At 40.3% G+C, this 19,829-nt stretch overlaps 1 protein-coding gene across 7 annotated transcripts in view; it reads left to right on the forward strand.

Annotated features, from left to right (window-relative positions):
• Positions 1-21: 21 nt before the first annotated feature.
• CNST (consortin, connexin sorting protein) overlaps positions 22-19,829 on the forward strand; it is a 111,578-nt gene continuing 91,770 nt past the window's right edge. For 2 of the 7 annotated variants that reach the window (XR_009210700.1, XR_009210701.1), the window contains exon 1: positions 281-388. The gene's annotated coding sequence lies outside the window, so the exon portion shown is untranslated. The other 5 variants (XR_009210703.1, XR_009210702.1, XM_032136235.2 and 2 more) reach the window with 4 other exon arrangements.

The following is a 19,829-nucleotide window of genomic DNA, read 5'->3' on the forward strand; positions in this document are numbered from 1 at the left end:
CTCTATGGTTGTCCGCGCTCTGCGCTTCCTCTCTAGCCGCCAGTGCTCTATGCTCCGCGGTCGCGGGCCGCCAGCCTCCAGCCGGCCAGCCGCGAGGGGTGCGCAGGGGGAGGCGGGGCGGAAAGGCGAGAGGTGTCTCCTCCACCGGAGCCACGGGAGACCCGAGCAAGCTCCGTGACGGCACGTCGGCCGCCATGTCGCCAAGTGGGGCTGGAAACAGACCCGGCGCCCAGCGGTAGCCCTCCTTGCGCCTCCGAGTCCCAGGTGAGGAGAGGAGGAGCGGGATGCAGGGGACCCGCCGGCTCGCGGCCGGGATGGAAAGCCTTTCGGAAGCCCCTCGCTCCTCCCCCTGCTGTCCTCCTCCAGCCGCGCCGCCTCTGCCCTCCCGGTGAGGTGTAGCCCGGTCCCCTTACCTCCTCCGCCTCCAGGTCGCCTGTCTTCCTCTCCTTTCTCAGCTACTGTGGGTCTCCTATGGCTGCGCGTCGCGCCAATTTCTCCCTCCCTAGGGGACTAGCGCCAGAAGTCGTTCCTCACCCCGCTCCTGGAGGAGCCTGCGGCTTCCACGGTCTCCATTCCTTTCTGGTCTGTGGCCCACAGCCCGCTCTCCCCACCCTCGGGGATGGTTTTCATTTCCCCCCCACACCTGGTCCCCCCCATCACCACCACTTTGGTTGTCAAGAACCGCGTGGTGTCTCCCTTCCATTCCTCTCTCTGGGCCAGTATTTTCCTTAATTTTTTTAGTTTGTGTGTTTGAAAGACTTAAAGTTAAGATTAAAAATAAAAATTTAAAAACTTACAATTCCTTTCTAAGCTTAAAAAGATTAAGACTTTAGGATGCTTATTTTATTCCTTATGTAAACTTAGTCAAACACATCGTACTGTGGAATGCGATTTAAAAGACCCAATTTTGAAGACTAAAAATAGGGTGCTGTAATGGAAATTTTGGCAGTGTTTTTTTTTTTTTTTTTTAACCTATTGGGCAATGTTAAGAGACACGGTTCTTTGAGAGTGTTTTCGGTGTTTCAGGATCAAACTTAGAAAGAGCTTTTACCCATTATTCTTACCACCAAGGCAAGAAACGGCAGCCAATCAACTCCGTGTCTTAAAATACTTACAATCCTTTCTGCTTATTCTACTGAGAGCGTAATTGAGTTGGGCATTTAAATGCACAAGGAAAAGGTTCCTAAGGAATGTATCACCTAGCAAATAGTCTGAAGATTATACTCATCTGATGAAGCTCAAGCGGATAAAGAATTGACAACCAAATATGACCTTTTGTGGATTATAAATTTGTTAGGACGTCATAGAAAATATCTCATCAACTGTTGTACAAACTCTGGGGACTCACTCATTGGTCTTAATTTGCTTAAATTCTTTTTTCATACAGTTTTCTCACTGACAGTTTTCTAGAAGTGACTTTGCATCCTCTGAACCTTTCTGTATTACTGAGCTGCCTCCCCCTCTCCCCTTAAAAAATATTTTCATAGATTCAGAAATACACTTTTTTTCCCCCCTCCAGGACCTGGAGTCCTAAGTATTTTTAAATCAGATAAAATAGAATTATGTCTCCATGGTTCACTCATAGAAATGTGTCGTTGAATTTCTTACTTTTTAAATATACTTTTAAAAAAACATTGTGGTCGCTGGGTATGGTAGTTCATGCCTGTAATCCCAGCACTTTGGGAGGCCAAGATAGGAGGATCACTTGCTGCCAGGAGTTCGAAGCCAGACTGGGCAACATAGACTCTGTCTCCTTAAAAAAAAAAAAAAAAAAAGAAAAAGAGAAAAAGAAAAATAAACACATTGTGGTTAAAAAAAAAAAAACACTTATTTTAAAATGCAGTCTTATTTCATAATGTTTGTGGACCAAAGTTAGCCTACTGAGTCCTAGAAAAACTGATGTTATTTTTTGTTTTGCTTTTCAGTGTTATTATTTTCTTTTGGTTTTGGGAAGGAGAATTACATTATAATATTCCCTTTTTACAGTGTTGATGGTTCACTTGTTTGTAATTGAAGGTACTTGAATAATAAAAAGAGATTTTTGTACATCTTATTTTTTTTTCTGAGGTCCCAGGTGCTGAGAATGTTGATTTCACCTTAAAGATGAACTTTATGATCAGGATTTAGACATACTTTATTAGAAAAACTTGATTAGTGTGCAGTGTTTCCCATCTTTTTTCTTAAGAAGTGTGGTTTTCTGTCCTATGCTGTTTTTGCCTTTTTGAAGTAATTTTTTTTTTTTTTTTTTTGAGATGGAGTCTACTCTGTCGCCCAGGCTGGAGTGTAGTGGTGCCATCTCAGTTCACTGCAACCTCCGCCTTTCAGGTTCAAGCAGTTTCTCCTGCTTCAGCCTCCCGAGTAGCTGGGATTACAGACGCCTGCTACTATACCCAGCTAATTTTTGTATTTTTAGTAGAGATGGAGTTTCGCCATGTTGGCCAGGGTGGTCTCGAACTACTGACCTCAGGTGATCCTCCGACCTCCGCCTCCCAAAGTGCTGGGATTACAGGCGTGAGCCACCACGCCTTGAAAATGGTTCCAAGACAAAGTGATTCTGCTGATGATTTTTGTAATCTCTTAAATTATCTTGTTCTCTCAATTAAGTTGGTAGCGAAGAGAAAATACTTTTTTTCTTGCTTTTTACATTTAAATATATTTATTTGTTTGTAAAGGCGGAGTTTTGCTGTTTCCCAGGCTGGTCTCAAATTCCTGGCCTCAAGCAATCCTCCCACCTCAGCCTCCTGAAGCACTGGTATTACAGGCATGAGCTACCACACCCAGCCTCTTTTGGCTTTTAAATGACAACTGTAATTGGGAAATGCCAAGCGATAGTCCTTGCTTGCTGTCAGAATTAAGGCTGTAGGTCTGTAGCAGCAGTCTTCAATAGAAATACAATGCAAGCCATATAAGTAATTTAAAATTTTCTAGTAGTGGTATTAAGAAAGTAAAAAACAGGTAAAATTTTAGTAGTATATTTTATTTAATCATATGTTACTTTAACATGAAATCAATTTTTAAAATGAGATATTTTACATTATTTCATACTAAATCTATAAAATCTGGTATTTTATACTTACAGCACATCTCAATTTGGAGAAGCCACATTTCAAGTGCTCAACAGTCACATGTAGCTAAATGTTACCTTACTGAGCAGCACAAATGATAGGATTGTCACAGGATTTTTAAGCTGTCTTCCTACACTGAGAGTCTGATTCTGTGGGGTAAATTAAAAACTCCTCTTCCTGAAGTACTGTGGTATTTAATTTGAGAAGTTTCTATGCAGGAAGAAAGTTCTAAGTCTCTTCCTCTTAGTGTTTTTGTTTTGTTTTGTTTGTTTTGAGACAGATTCTCACTCTATTGCCCAGGCTGGAGTGCAGTGGCAGTCCCGGAGCCCTGAACTCCTGGGCTCAAATGATCCTCCCACCTCAACCTCTCAAAGTGTTGAGATTACAGGCATAGCCACCATGCCCAGCCTCTTTCTCTTAGTGTTGACTGTGTTAACGTTGAGCCCCATGCTTGTTTAGTGAGGCTCATAAGATGAATAGTGTTCAGTCATTTCCTGGCGTGTCATTGTTACTAGTTATTTACATTTGCACATCAACAGTGTGTCAAGGCACAGTATGAGTTTCTGTCTACTAAATTGTAGGGAGAACTTGAGGACCTACAAGAAGATTGAACTTTTTTGTGAACAGGTAGAGTACTTGTTGTTGCAGAGTTATTTTCTGAGTCAGTTTCAGGTAAGGCTAAGAGTTTTATAAATGTGCTTCTTTATATCATGGTGTTTCTTATCAAGGGAAAGATCAAATGTTTGAGCAAAATTTAGAAAGGAAGAGAGTAGGTTTTATGGCTGTAGAATGCTGGGAGCCTGAGTAAAGTAAAAGATTAACTTGTGTATGGTGGTTTAGGGAAATTTAAAAGGAAAGATGGCAGTTTTTATATAAAGCAACTGACATACTGTCTCCATACGTGCTTCAAGTTGTTTTTGCAACAAGGGTGGTGATTTACATAGAACTGTCTCTGGTTCAGAGCTGCTGTAACAAAGGTAACTCTAAAGCCAGTTAACCTCCATAGGGATCAGTCAGACCCATCATTGTTCTGTCTTGACCTCTGTGCTCCAATAAACTTCCCTAAATACTACTTTAGCTGCTGTGTGCTACATCTACATTAATAGCTAAATTAGCCTGAAGGCCTAATTAATATTCAGTGTAATTTAATACAAGAAACATGCCCTCTTCTCAGCCTTTATAGTATGAAGAAATTTTAAATTACTTGGTCAGTGAACAAACTCCCTCTGTCAAATATAGTCATGATAGACCTGGCACAATGGAGGGACTATGGGGAGTGTTAGAGGATCAAAGACAGAATTGGGGAGGGGGCATAGTTATTGGATGTTGCTTGTTCTGTGAGAGATGTGTGGATGTTCTATAAGAAAATAATAATGTTTCCATTTGTATTTAAAACTAGGTAGCTGTTTATTGGCACCCTTTTAGTTGGATAAGAGAGAAAATACATTGCTTGGTTTCTACAAGTGAGTCTTAGCAAATTTATTGTAGTTATTTTAGGAAGAGTAATTGATAGTGTGGTAATCTTCAGTTTTTAAAAAGCCCTGATAAGATTTAACTGGGCTTTAAAAGCATTATATGCTTATTGAGAAATTCTAACTTAATATATGTATGTCTTGATACTGTTATGTAACCTTCTTTCCAGTTTAGGGCCTTCAGGATTCACATGAATACAGGCTTTCCTTTATGTAGGAATCATTCTCATGGGGGAAATTATATATCCTTTCAGGGAATAATTTTGTTTTTTAAGCATTTGAAATAATTGTTTGTAATATTCTTTAAAGAACGCATCATTAGCAGAATTCTTTTTTTTTTTTTTTTTTTTGAGACGGAGTCTTGCTCTGTCGCCCAGGCTGGAGTGCAGTGGCACAATCTCTGCTCACTGCAAGCTCCGCCTCCCGGGTTCACGCCATTCTCCTGCCTCAGCCTCTCCAAGTAGCTGGGACTACAGGCACCCACCACCACGCCCGGCTAATTTTTTTGTATTTTTAGTAGAGACGGGGTTTCACCGTGGTCTCGATCTCCTGACCTCGTGATCCGCCCGCCTCGGCCTCTCAAAGTTCTGGGATTACAAGCGTGAGCCACCGCGCCCGGCCTCATTAGCAGAATTCTGAAGTCTTATAATAGCTTGAGATTTCTTAGATTGTTTTTATCCTTTTTGAGACAGAGTCTTGCTCCGTCGCCCAGGCTGGAGTGCAGTGGTGCGAGATCTCAGCTCACTGCAACCTCCACCTCCTGGGTTCAAGTGATTCTCCTGCCTCAGCCTCCCAAGTAGCTAGGATTACAGGCGTGTGCCACCACACCCAGCTAATTTTTTGTATTTTTAGTAGAGACAGGGTTTCACCATGTTGGCCAGGCTGGTTTCAAACTCCTGACCTCAAGTGATCCGCCCACCTCCGCCTCCCAAAGTGCTGGGATTAAAGGCGTGAGCCACTGTGCCAGGCCAAATGGTTTTTATCTTAGTTTTGGGATCCTGCTCTTTAACATTTTGGAGATGGAAACTTTTTGCCATTATACCCTCCACCCTTCCATCTCTTAGGACTTCCTGTTTTTCATCATCATTAGCCATGTGGAAAGGAAAGACAGTGTGTGCCTATCAAAATACTGACAAATCAAGATGATTTTTCCTTTTAGATTAAGAAAAATTCTGAAACAGTAAATGGTAAATTTTGTCACATTTATTTACTTATTTTAGAGATGAGGTCTCACTGTGTTGCCCAGATTAGCCTTGAACTCCTGGGCTCAAGTGATCCTCCTGCTGTAGCCTCCTGAGCTGGGGCTATAGGCATGTGCCACACTGTCTGGTTAGTCACCCTTCATTGACATTTGGGCATTTGATATTTAAATTGACAGTATCTAGGTAATTTAGAAATTAACATTATTTTGCAATTGGCGTATGTATTAAATTTTCTTATGAGAATAGTTGCCCTGTTTTTTTCCTGGAGAGCCACTACCTGATTAAATAATTACATATTTTTTCTATCTTAGCTGCATTTTGAAAACTCAGTGAATTAGGTGACTGTGGTTTTCTAATTTGAATGAAGGTAAAGTAACCTTTAAAAATGCTTTTTGACCAGTCACAGCCATGCCTGGGACTCAAGCCTGTAGTCCTAGCTACTCTGGAGGCTGAGATGGGAGGATCGCCTAAGCACAGGAGGTCGAGGCTGCAGTGAAGCATGATTGAACCACTGTACTCTGCACTCCAGCCTGGGTGACAGAGTAAGACCCTGTCTCAAAAATGCATAAATAAATGAATTAAATAAAGTACTTTTTTATATTATAGATTTTGAAATAAGTTATTAAAAAATTTGGGAACTTTATAAGATCAAATGCTGCTGTCCTTGATTATTTGATAGTATACTGCTTATATTTTGATTTTTTGTCTGCATTGTCCTTGTTCATTATTTTTCTCTTCTGCAGCTCTTATTATCAGTATACAACTAAATCTTAAAAATAATTTTTAGATGAACTGAAAAACATTGCCTAAGATTTTTCAATAAGGATTTTTGTGAAAATGTGTATGGTTTGTTATTTAAATAGAGATGAGATCTCACTGTTTTGCCCAGGCTAGTCCTGAACTCCTGGGCTCAAGTGATCCTCCTGCCTTGGCTTCACAAAGTACTGGGATTACAGACGTGAGCCACCACTCCCAGCCAAAAGTATGTTTTATTTATTGAATAATAAATAGTGGAGTTATTTATTTATGTGTGTGGTATGTGGTTTTTTTAATTATTAATTTTTTAGAAAAATAGAGACAGGGTTTCGCCATGTTGCCCGGGGTGGTCTTGAACTCCTGAGCTCGAGCAGAGTGCCTGCTTCAGCCTCTCAAAGTGCTAGGATTATAGGTGTGAGTCACTGCGCCAGGCCTGAGTTATTTGTTTTTACCTCATGAAGCAACAACTAACATTTTAGATTTTTTTTTTCACTTGTGAAGCATGAAAAAGTTTACTTAAATTGGGTCTTACAAGGATTCATGTAACCAGCAGGATTTCCTCCCTCAGAGTCAACTCAGATGAAAAGAGGGGTGGACGTTTGTGCAAATTATACTGGTTATAATATTGTGAAATGTAGTTTCCTGGAAAAGTCATTATTGATACCCATTTGTGGCATCTTAATTCAAATTCAGCCATCAGGCTTTATTTTAAATAATTGACACAGTAATCTCTAGATTGTTTTTGCTACAAGCATTTTAAAAATTTTGTTGTGGAGTTCTTTGCCATGCCAGTTAGAGTTATACCTGTAGCATTGGATAAGCACTAGAAAGAGCCAAAATTAGAAGTAATGCCCTTTCTCTTCCCTATTTTAATCATGTAATATTGGTTTTGTGACTCAGAAGAGAGAAGATAGTCTAGTATTACATTTGAACTCTTGTTTTAAAATTAATCTGTTAGATCATATATTCACCAATGCTCATCTTTTCACTACCCAGAGAAAGACGTATTTCAAAATAACCTAAAGTAAAATGGTATTTAATTCAAGAAGTTAGTTTTTATTATATTGGATGGCCTTTTGGTTGGTTATAGTTTTATGCATTCTGATGCGTACGGGCTTTTTATCCTTTCTTTCTCCACTGTATAGCTGGGGAAAACCTAGGGATTGCCCGGTGAATGCCAGCAGAGCGTTAACATATGTGTCCATGGCTTCTTTCCCTGAAGCCTCAAAGAGTACAGCTGTGAGTGCAAAAACCTTATGAGCAAAATTTCTGCTCCAGGAACACTTATCTGGGCTGAGGAAACATATTCTAAGAATATCTGTTTTGTAACTAAAGCTTCCATGTACTTGTGTAATGCTTTGTGTAAAACCATGTACTTTGTATAGCCTTTGCTGGAGAGTTTCCATTTTCCTCCAGCTCTTCAGTGTAAGTGAAAAAATGTGCCCAGAATGTCTCTATAGATTATTCTGCCTTCTCTCACCTTTTAGTTTTTTCCATGGAAAGCTGACAGGTCAGAATAGGTCATATTTTATTAGAAACTCGAAGTGGTGGGGAGTAGAAGTACACATCTTTGCCTCTTTTTTCCTTCTTGATTACAGAAGTAATAATGCTCCAAAGATGTTTTTTAATAAAACTGAGTCTCGCTCTGTTGCCCAGGCTGGAGTGCAGTGGCGTGATCTCAGCTCACTGCAAGCTCCACATCCTGGGTTCACGCCATTCTCCTGCCTCATCCTCCCTAGTAGCTGGGACTACAGGCATCCGCCACCGCGCCCGGCTAATTTTTTGTATTTTTAGTAGAGACGGGATTTCACCATGTTAGCCAGGATGATCTCGATCTCCTGACCTTGTGATCCACCCGCCTCAGCCTCCCAAAGTGCTGGGATTACAGGCGTGAGCCACCGCGCCCGGCCACTCCAAAGATTTTTTAAAAAGGTAAATAAATTTTAACTTGAGGAAAACATGGTTATTCAAAAATTCGTGTTTTTTCTTTTTCTTTAAAAAAATTTTTTTTTAGAGACAGCGTGTTGCACTATCACCCAGGTTGTTATGCAGTGGCAAGATTATAGCTCAGTGCAGCCTCAAACTCCTGGACTCAAGCAATCCTCCCACTTCAGCCTCCCTAGCAGCTGGGACTGCAGGTATGCACCACCATGCCTAGCTAATTTTTTTTTCAACTTTTTGCAGAGATAGGGCCTCCCTATGTTGCCCCGGCTGGTCTAGAACTCCTGGCCTCCTCCAGGAGCAATCCTCCCATCCTTGGCCTCCCAAAGCACAATACGTGTATTTTTCAGAGGGAATTCTCAGCTTTCATCAGATTTTTCAAGGAATATGTTACTCAAAAAAGGACAAGAACCACAGCATCAATTTGACTTGGTTGGTTATTGCATGTCCTTCCTAAATCTCTCATAAGCAGCTATGGTTTTATAAGGATTCCTAAGTAAAAGCATCATTTTTAGTAGTATTTTATTTAAAACAAAAATAATTGAATAGATTATGAAGGAAGGTCATAGTGAGTCAAAGAACAAATCTGAACAAATCTTCCTCAAGTATTTTATTTATTTATTTATTTATTTATTTTTGAGACAGAGTCTCACTCTGTTGCCCAGGCTGGAGTGCAATGGCACGATCTTGGCTCACTGCAGCCTCCACCTCCTGGGTTCAAGTGATTCTCGCCTCAGCCTCCTGAGTAGCTGGGATTGCAGGCACCCGCCACCAAGCCTGGCTAATTTTTGTATTTTCAGTAGAGGTGGGGTTTCAGCATGTTGGCCAGGCTGGTCTTGAACTCCTGACCTCAAGTGATCCCCCTGGCTCGGCCTCCCAAAGTGCTGGGATTACAGGTGTGAGCCACTACGCCCAGTTCCTCAAGTGTTTTTTTTACCTTATATCTTTTACAGCTTTATTAATTACTCTTTATATTTTTCTAGTACCTTGTGGGGTACTTTTTTTTTTTTTTTAATCATTTGTTTGTCCTCTGTGCATTCTATAGAAAAGTGAATAATTATTGTGGTTGAGTTTTTGCTGCAAGTCCAAAGAGTTATTCACAGACCTGGGATTAGGGTAAAGGCAACCGCTGTTTTGTGATGATGAGAAGAATGGGTCCATAGAGAGCTTGATTGTACAGACATACTCCCTGATGAATTGGGAGTGGGTGAGAAACTGGGTACAGGGTAGAAAAATTATCCTTGAACAGTGGCTAGAAACATTCTTCTACCGAGATGGAGGTGGAGCTTCTATTTCCTTGTCCGGGTGAGACTCTGCTGAGCCAGGAATGGGCAGGTAGGGGACTGGAGACTGGTAATGAAGGTTGAGAATAGCTCTGGAGGAATGTGGTCCCATGAGCTCTGTGAGGAAGGATGTCTGGCCAGCATTAAGGTTCCAGCTGAGGTTTGATGGATACTGCTTTTAGAGAGTTATTCATTTGTGTAGTTGTGATGCTCTTTAGCAATAGATTGCAGATTGTCTATAAGAGCAGCAAAAGTAGTTAGACTGATCAGGGCTGGGGGTTTATAGGGTGAGTGCAGTAGAAGTATAAGAAGACTAAGGAGTAGCAAGAGATGATACATGGATTCGATGCCAGATAGGAAAGGAAGTAGTGCTAGGATGAGGCTGACTAACGTGACCAAAACATTGGCAGGAGTCCGGCGCTCTCGTGGTTGAACAGCTGGGGTAAGGGCTTGAGAGTAATCAAGGAATAGGAGTTTAGAGCCAGATAAAAGGATATGGATAGTGGGATGTGGTTGAGACTCATCTGAATTGAACAGATTTGTTTATTTTGATATTCAATAACAACGTAAGACTGGAGTAACACTAGCTAAATGACCAGACCATACGATGTTATTACAGATTTTTGAGACATGAAAAATTATTCATTCCACAAGTATGTGAGGTCATGGCTTTCATTATGCAAAACAGAAAGATAGTGTTTTCTGAAGATTAATCTGCCTCTGATATGCAGGATGGATTGAAAGGGGTATGTGAGAAAACGAAAGCCTTAATTAAAAGTAAACATCAGCCTAAACTGTTTTTGAAATTTTATAACCTCTGAAATGATAGAAATTTAATGAGTTTTTGCTTCGTGTTCATAAGAAGAGAAGAAATAAGAGTGAACTCCTGGCTTAGGTTTTGTCATTTTTAAAATTGTGTTTGCCATATGTATTTTATGTTCTTTATCCTGGAATTCATAAATTAATTTTAATTTATTGATAATCCATTTTAACCTATACACTATGATATACATATGCAAGAAAATATGTCATGTTAGTGTATAATTTTGAAATATGGTAGATTTTGAATGACTGTTGAAACCCAGCATTCCTATTAGCTTAATGGCTAATGTCATGAATGGCTTTATATAGATTTGTTTTAATTTTTTTTAGAAAGAAACAGGAGATATACATGAAAAATCTTTTGGTTAGTACAATTTATAATTCATTCGGGATATATTATATAGAATTTTATTTCTTCATTTTACTAGAATTTTAAATGCCACCTCTTTTGACTTAAGGTTCAGTAAACCTGTTGTGAAAAATTGTGAAACAGTTTGGATGAGTTACTTTTTAAGATCTATACAGTTCCACTATAGAGTTCTCTACTTTGTGCCCTGGAAAACTGGTTTTGTAGGAATTCCTGTTTCTGTAGGTTATTGGCAATTACAGCAGGTGTCTCGGTGGTGCTCTAAAATAGGGTCCCAAGCAGTGGCTACCTACTGAAATGGTTGATAAACACACTTTCTAAAAGAAAAAACCCACACATTTATTACATGAGATAACACATGTCAAAGTGACTTTCCACAGTGTGTGGCACACAGACAGCTCTTAGTAAATGGGGTGTTTTGTTTTTAATTTGCTAAACTTTTGTTATTACTTTGTATTTATTTGGATTATTTTCTTTCTAAAGAGGGGAACAATATTAATATTTAAATGACCTGCATAACATTCTTAGTGATTAAAAATAAACTTTTATGTCCTTGGTTCAATGCTTTCAAAAAAGTTTTTGAGTATAAAATATTACATTTAAATATGCAAAATATAGAAAAGTTAAAAAATAAAAACTTCAGTTGTATTCCCATCAACTAAGAGCAAGAAGTGTTAACATTTTGGTATATTTATTTTCAGTCTCTTTGGAGTGTGTGTTTTTACATAGTTGAGGTCATATTTACAATTTTTAGATTCTTCTCTCATTGTAGACACAGAATGTATATTTTTTGTGGCTTTGAAACATGATAATCATTTCCCTATTATTGAACATTTGTTTTCAGTTTTTTCCTCACTGCCACGGTGATCTTATGTATTCTTGTGTTGCTGTTTAATATAACGAAATACCTGAGACAGGGCTATTTTAAAGGAAAGAGGCTTATTTGGCTCACACTTCTGCAGGCTGTATGGGCATGACGTCACTCGGCTTCTGGGGAGGCCTCAGGGAGCTTTTCCTCACGGTGGAAGGTGAAATGAGAGCAGGCATATCACATGGTGGGAGCAGGAGCAAGCGCGAGCAGGATGTGCTACGTATGTTTAAACAATCAGGTCTCACGAGAACTCACTATCACGAGGACAGCAGCCAAAGGGATGGTGCTAAACCATTCATGAGAAATCCACCCCTATGGTCCAATCAACAATCAGGTCTCACGAGAACTCACCAGCAGCCAAAGGGATGGTGCTAAACCATTCGTGAGAAATCCACCCCTATGGTCCAGTCACCTCCCACCAGGCCCCACCTCCAATACTGAGGATTACAATTCCACATGAGATTTGGGTGGGGACAAATATATAAACTATTATCACCTTGGATAAGCTATTTAGCTACCTTTCCCCTTAGTTTTTGCATTTGTAACTGTGGGAAATAATACTTCCTAAGGGTTATGAGGATTAACTGACATAATGTGTATAGAATCTGTAGAGCAGTCCTTGAAACAAGCCTGTAAAATATTGCCCCCATGTTCATCTTTATGCACAGAGGAGCTCCCCTTTTTTCCTTTTTATTGCTGTTGAAAAAATTTTTTAGCATAAATCCCCCAATAATAAAAGTACTTAATTGTTTTAATCTTACTACATATTGTGCAATCATTTTCTGGTTATGGCAATTTACATTCCTCTTGAGCAGCATGAGACTGTGAATATTTAATCGAACCCTCACCAGTATTACGTATTCTCATTTATTCATTTATTGTAGAATTGGGGTCTCACTTTGTTACATAGACTTAGAGTATAGTGACATGATCATAGCTCATTGCAGCCTCAAACTCCTGGGCTTAAGCAATCCTCTAGCCTCATCTTCCAGAGTAGCTGAGACTATAGGTATATGACACCACACCCAGCTAATTTTTTTTTTTTGAGACAGGGTCTTGCTGTGTTGCCCTGGCTGGGGTATAGAGACCACAGCTCACTGCAGCCTCGACCTCTTGGGCTCAAGTGATCCTCTTACTTCAGCCTCACAAGTAGCTGAGACCACATGCATGTGCCACCAACGCCTGGTTAATTTTTTTTATTTTTTGTAGAGACAGGGTCTCACCATGTTGCTCAGGCTGGTCTCAAATTCCTGGGCTCACGGGATCCTGCCACTTCAGCCCCCAAAGTGCAGGTATTACAGGTATGAGCCACTGTGCCTGGCCCATATTCTCATTTTTTTTTCTTTTTTGAGACGAAGTCTTGCTCTGTTGCCCAGGCTAGAGTGCAGTGGCACGATCTCAGCTCACTGCAAGCTCCGCCTCCCAGGTTCACGCCATTCTCCTGCCTCAGCCTCCCGAGTAGCTGGAACTACAGGCGCCCGCCACCATGCCTGGCTAATTTTTTGTATTTTTAGTAGAGACAGGGTTTCACCATGTTCGCCAGGATGGTCTTGATCTCCTGACCTTGTGATCCGTCCACCTCGGCCTCTCAAAGTGCTGGGGTTACAGGCGTGAGCCACCGCGCCCGGCCTATAGTCTCATTTTTTAAAATCCTTGTTTGAGAGGCAAATGAATTGCCCATTTTAGTTAGAGAAGGAGATTTATAGAAGATTAGTAAAGAATAAAGTTAGGGAGCTGGTTTGCTGAGATACTGGAAGAAGGCTTAAGAGTTGGGACTGTGTTGGGTGTCGGATCCTCACAGTTCTCCACAAGGACTTGAACTGGATTAAGGGCACCATGAGTCTAGAGGCAGGTCCAATAGGCTCCACCTTCCCCATCCAGCCAAACCGGTGGCCTCAGTTTCCTGTAAAAATTTCTGGTCTATGTATCTGAAGTACTGTCCCATCCCACTTCTTCTTTTTCATCTATCTAATCTTTCTTTCTTATCGTGATTCACTTTCATTTCCTCTAGGTCTTCCTCCACAGAAGGCTGGCCTGCAAAAACAGCTTAGCAAAGTACTGTGTCCTCTGCTGACAGACTCACTCTGGGCAGAAAGAAGGTGGCTGAGGCCGGGCGCAGTGGCTCAAGCCTGTAATCCTAGCACTTTGGGAGGCCGAGGTGGGCGGATCACGAGGTCAGGAGTTCGAGACCATCCTGGCCAACATAGTGAAACCCTGTCTCTACTAAAAATACAAAAAAATTAGCAGGGCGTGGTGGCAGGTGCCTGTAGTCCCAGCTACTCGGGAGGCTGAGGCAGGAGAATGGCGTGAACCCGGGAGGCGGAGCTTGCAGTGAGCCGAGATGGTGCCACTGCACTCCAGCCTGGGGGACAGAGCCAGACTCTGTCTCAAAAAAAAAAAAAAGAAGGTGGCTGAGCCAGTAAAGCTTAGGCATTACCAAATTTGCCAATAAGAGAAATCATTCTGCCGTCCCAGAAGTGGATGAGTAAAGGAGTGTAGGAATGGGGAAAGTTTCTACACCAGCACAGCCCTCAATATTTATATTAATTTTACTTTTAAACAATATTAGCATATGTCCACTGTTTTTTAAAAAGTCGTTTTCCTGAGTCTAAACATATGCAACTTACAACTCAGTAGGTTCTGCATAGACATTTTGCCAAAGAAGATATACAAATGGCCAAAAACACATGAAAAGATGCCCAGCATCATTAGCCGTCAGGGAAATACAAATCAAAACCACAGTGAAATATACCAGTTCACTCCTGGAGATAGAGAAATCCAAGCCCTCCCTTGTCCACTGGAGTGGGAGTGTAAAATGGTATGGCTCCGACGGAAAGCAGTGTGGCAGTTCCTCGTAAGTTAAACATCATATTACCGTGTGACCCAGCAGTTCCACTCCTGGGTATACACTGAAAAGAATTAAAAACAAGTGTTCAGACAAAAACGTGCACAAATGTTTATAACAGCATTATTCACAACAGTCAAAAAGTAGAAACAGCCCAAATGTCCATCAACTTATGAATGGATAAATAAAAGGTGGTATATCTGTACAGTGGAAGATTCTTTGGCAATAAAAAGAAATGAAGTGTCAGTATATAGTACAACATGGATACCCCTTGAAAACATGCTGAGTGAAAGAAGCTAATTGCAGTATACTGCATATTGTATAATTCCATTTATGTGAAATGTCCAGAATATGTAAATCTATAGAGACAAAGTACATTAGTGGTTTGAGTGATTGCCTAGGGCTGTGGTGGGGGTGCAGGAGAACGGGAAGTCACTGCTAGTGGGTATGTAGGGCAGGGGGGATCTTTTGGGGGTGATAAGATGTTCTAGAATTGATTGTGTACAATTTTGTGAATATACTAAAAACTATTGAATTGTACATTTTAAATAGGTGAATTGTATGGTATATGAATTATATGTCAATAAAGCTGTCATGAAACTCAACTAGAAAAAATACAAGTTTATCATAGAAAATATGTAATACAGAGAAGTGGAAGAGGAAAAAGGTAATTAGCATTTTTAAAAATTCCCTATTTTTATTTCAGTGATAAAAAATAATATAAGCTTATTCAAGAACAATACTGACACTTTAAAACAACATTCTCATATAAGATTTCAGTGCTCTCTGGGCACGGTGGCTCACGCCTGTAACGCCTGTAATCCCAGCACTTTGGGAGGCCGAGGCGAGCAGATCACTTGAGGTCAGGAATTCAAGACCAGCCTGGCCAACATGGTGAAACCCTGTCCCTGCTAAAACTGCAAAAATTAGCCAGGCATGGTGGCGGGCGCTTGTAATCCGAGATACTGGGGAGGCTGAGGCAGGAGAATTGGTTGAACCCGGGAGGTGGAGCTTGCAGTGAGCCGAAATGGCGCCATCGCACTCCAGCCTGGGCGACAAGAGCGAGACTCTGTCTCAAAAAAAAAAAAATTTCAGTGCTCAAGGTTGTATTTCTGTTTATAACTGGTGGCGGGGGGGTTAAATAAATTTTGCCTTTGGGACAACATCACATGGTGTTTTAGAAACAAAGATTTCTCAGTAGTTGGTGGTGGGAGAGTTGGATCCTCACGTACCTATGATGAAGAACCTGTGCAGTCACAGTTTATACCGTATTCCACTAGTGAACAAAACTTTAATTTTCACAGAGCAGCATCATGTTAAGTGACTGTTGTTTTAACTTTATTGATTTTTTTTTGCATGTACTAATTTGTAAATTTTGTTTGTGTTAGAGTTAGAAGCACATAAAAATTATGTTTTTACATCTTTTTTTTTTTTTTTTGAGATGGAGTCTCACCCTATCACCCAGGCTGGAGTGCAGTGGTATGATCTCCGCTCACTGGAACCTTTGCCTCCCAGGTTCCAGTGATTCTCCTGCCTCAGCCTCTTTAGTAGCTGGGACTGCAGGCATGCACTACCACGCCCGGCACATTTTTGTATTTTTAATAGAGACGGGGTTTTTCCATGTTACCCGGGTTGGTCTCTTAACTCCTTACCTCAGGTGATCCACCCACCTCAGCCTTCCAAAGTGCCGGGGTTACAGGCGTGAGCCACCGCACTCAGCCACAAATTATATTTCTTAATTCTTTTTATCCTATTACCCCTTCCCTTGGCTACCACCCCCTACCCTCCACCCACATCCACAGTGCTTTAAGATAAAGGAGATTAATTTCGCCTGTAGGAATCCATGGGAACTTGGCCTTCAGACTTCAGGCAAGCACCAGAGTGGAAACATTTGGAAGTCTTGTTCTAACATGTTTTTACTTTAAAATTTTTTTAAAATTGAATTAGGTTTTTATGTTTTTAGAACCATTTTGCCCTCCCTTTGATGGGACATTGCCAAATTAATAGGCTGTTTTGAAGATTACTAAGATGGGCATCTTTCATTTCAGTAGGGAAAAGAACATGTACTAAAGGAATTACTCAGGTGAAAATGCTTTTGTGATTAAAAATGATCTTCAGAACTGATACTTCTCATGAAGTAAATTTCAACAGTGCAAGCAAACCCTGTTTTCCTGTTGTTATGACTTTGTTGTTCTCACCTCTCCTCCACACCTCCCCACCACAGCGTCACTCCCTTTATAGCCTGTTCCTACTGGTACCTCCTCATTCCAGTTCTCTTTCTAGACCCTCTACTATCCTCTGCATTTATTTTGAACTGAACTTTGGATTAAAGTACTACCTTTTTGTAGCTGTTAGTCAAAGTTTGTCTTCACTTTCGCTTGGAATTTGAGGTTACTCTACTGTTGTTCAGACTTTACCTTTAAAATTCCCGGAGCATCCTATCAGTAACACAATGAGTTTTAAAAATTTCGGTAAAGGTGGTCATAATTTTTACAGGAACTAATTTTATCCCATTTAGTTCACAGATTTTCATTTTGCCTTTTTAATGGGCATAGAATTCTCTTTCATGTTTTTCTGTAGCCGAGAAACCTAGTCAAGAATGTGAGGTGAACCTTTCAAGTAAAATTGTAGTTGAAGAAACAAAAGTGGAAAGGCTAGGTTAAAATAAATTTGACCCTGGCCTAATTCCATTTATCTCATACCCACTTTAGAAAAGAACTAAAACAGGCTGTGCATGGTGGCTCACACCTATCATTTCTTTGCGTTTTTACTAATTCATGCTTCTTTTTTGACTTTGCTGACTTGTCCCTGTATTAATCTTTCACTGACAAAAATATCCTCTGTTCTCAAGTTTCCCTCTTCTGTTTCCTACCAGATAATACTTGTGGTTTTTTTGTTGTTAAGTCAATTTTAAACATCATCTTTAGAGATTTTTTTCTACATCTGTTTCCTTGGGTAAAAGGTAGCGAGAGACTTTAGTATTGTAGTTCAATTGAACAAACATTAATTAAACACTGTTTATATGCCTAGGCTGTGTTTTGGTAAGGATTGTAAAAGAAGTAATGGGCACATTCTCATGCTGCAAGCATTTAAGCACTTGAATTCCAGATGGGAAATAATATATATGCATGAAATAACTTGAGAAAAATTCTAAAGCAATAAATAAGCAAATTCGAGACAGTGTCTACTAAATACCAAATAAGTTACAGTGCTTTAAAATAAGCTCTAAAGTTATTGTGCTCTAAAAAATTGGTCTCTGAAAATGTTTCAGTATGGATTCTGTATTAACCATTGCCTTCGGCTGGGCGTGGTGGCTCACGCCTGTAATCCCAGCACTTTGGAAGGCTGAGGTGGACGGATCACGAGGTCAGGAGATCAAGACCATGCTGGCTAACACGGTGAAACCCCATCTCTACTAAACATACAAAAAATTAGCTGGGTGTGGTGGCACATACCTGTAGTCCCAGCTACTTGGGAGGCTGAGGCCAGAGAATTGCTTGAACCCCGGAGGCGGAGGTTGCAGTGAGCCAATGTGATGCCACTGTACTCCAGCCTGGGCGACAGAGAGAGACTCCGTTTCAAAAAACAAAAAATACTATTGCCTCAAATTATAATTGGCCTCTTGTAAGGCTAAATAGTATTATTACAAGTTCTCTTCCTCCTCCTCCTCCTAATTTATCAAACTCTTCAACCCCTAGCTAAATTCCATCTTGCTTATGGAATCTGCCCTACATACCACAAGCAGCACAGAATCTGGAGCCAGTCTGCCTAGGTTGAGTCCTAATTCTGAGAATTGTTTGACTTTGGATGAGTTGCTTTACCTATTAGTGCTTCAGTTTGCTTGTCTATAAAATGGTAGTGCTAATAATAACTACCTAATAGGACTGTTGTGAGGAATTGTTACTATATGTATGGCAAAGAGTAAGCACTATATAAATGTGTCTTGTTATTCTCATACTCTGTTATTACGGTCACTTCTCACAATAGACTTAAACATAAACATTTCTATAAAGTGATTTATCTGAGCTTATTTTTTGGAATTTTATATTTTGTATATTCTGCTTTATAATAGCTGTGTTAACATACAATTAGCATCTCTCTTCCATCCTCACCTTTAGAAGTGAATTGATGTTACCAGAGAGTGTCCACTTATCTTCCTGTGACTTTGCAGATCCCTGGTCAGCTTTTTCTCTTTCCTGTTTCTGTTAAGTATTTATTCATTCTGCGTTGTTGCCTATTAGGTTCTGCATGTGTGCTTTTCACTAGCTTATTATAAAAGCTTTTCCTCCCAAGGAGCAATGCTGTTTCAGTGATGACAACAAATGTGATTATTGAACTCTTAGTGCCATGCATCTTGCTATCACTAGAAAATTCATGATTCACAAATAGCCAATAGCTGGGCTTGGTGGCTCACACCTGTAATCCCAACACTTTGGGAGGCCAAAACAGGAGGATCACTTGAGCCCAGGAGTTCAAGACCAGCCCAGGCAACATGGTAAAACCCCATCTCTTCTAAAAATGCAAAAATGGTGGGCGCCTGTAATTCCACCTACTTGGGAGGCTGAGGCAGGAGAATCACTAGGACCTGGGAGGCAGAGGTTGCAGTGAGTCAAGATTGCCCCACTGCACTCCAGCCTGGGCGACAGAGTGGAGACTGTGTCTCAAATAAATAAATAAAATAAAAATCACACAGAGTCCTCAGCAGAGTAAATAAAACAAAATTTCTAGCGGTTGACATCTGGAGACTATTTACAAGGATGTTCTTAATGTACCTTTATGGATGACTTTAGCAGTTTCTCATAAATTATCTCATTTTATTCTTACAGCAAAGAAACAAAGGCTCATCGGGTTGAACTAATTTGACTAAGATTACACAGCTGGCAAGTATCAGAAAACTGTATTTGCACTGAGAAGGGAATGACTCCTAAAGTAGAGCTTCCTTTCCCACTGCTCTGCCTTATCTCTAGTCTTAGTTCTTGTTTTGAAAGGGAACTTCTGGTACTTACGAATGACGGGGCTTATCTTCTTGAAAGTGGTAATAAACTGTACTGAATTTCTAAGGTTAAAAAATTAAGATGTAACATTACCAGTTTTCTCTTTTATTGATGCTTTCCTTAGATTTTTTTTTTTAATAAATAATCTCTTTTACCCTTTCGTGAGAACTGTATGTAGATTTCATTCTGGACATATAAATATTAAGGCTTA

Source organism: Hylobates moloch, unplaced genomic scaffold (assembly GCF_009828535.3).
Source record: "Hylobates moloch isolate HMO894 unplaced genomic scaffold, HMol_V3 SCAFFOLD_18, whole genome shotgun sequence".
NCBI lineage: Eukaryota > Metazoa > Chordata > Mammalia > Primates > Hylobatidae > Hylobates > Hylobates moloch.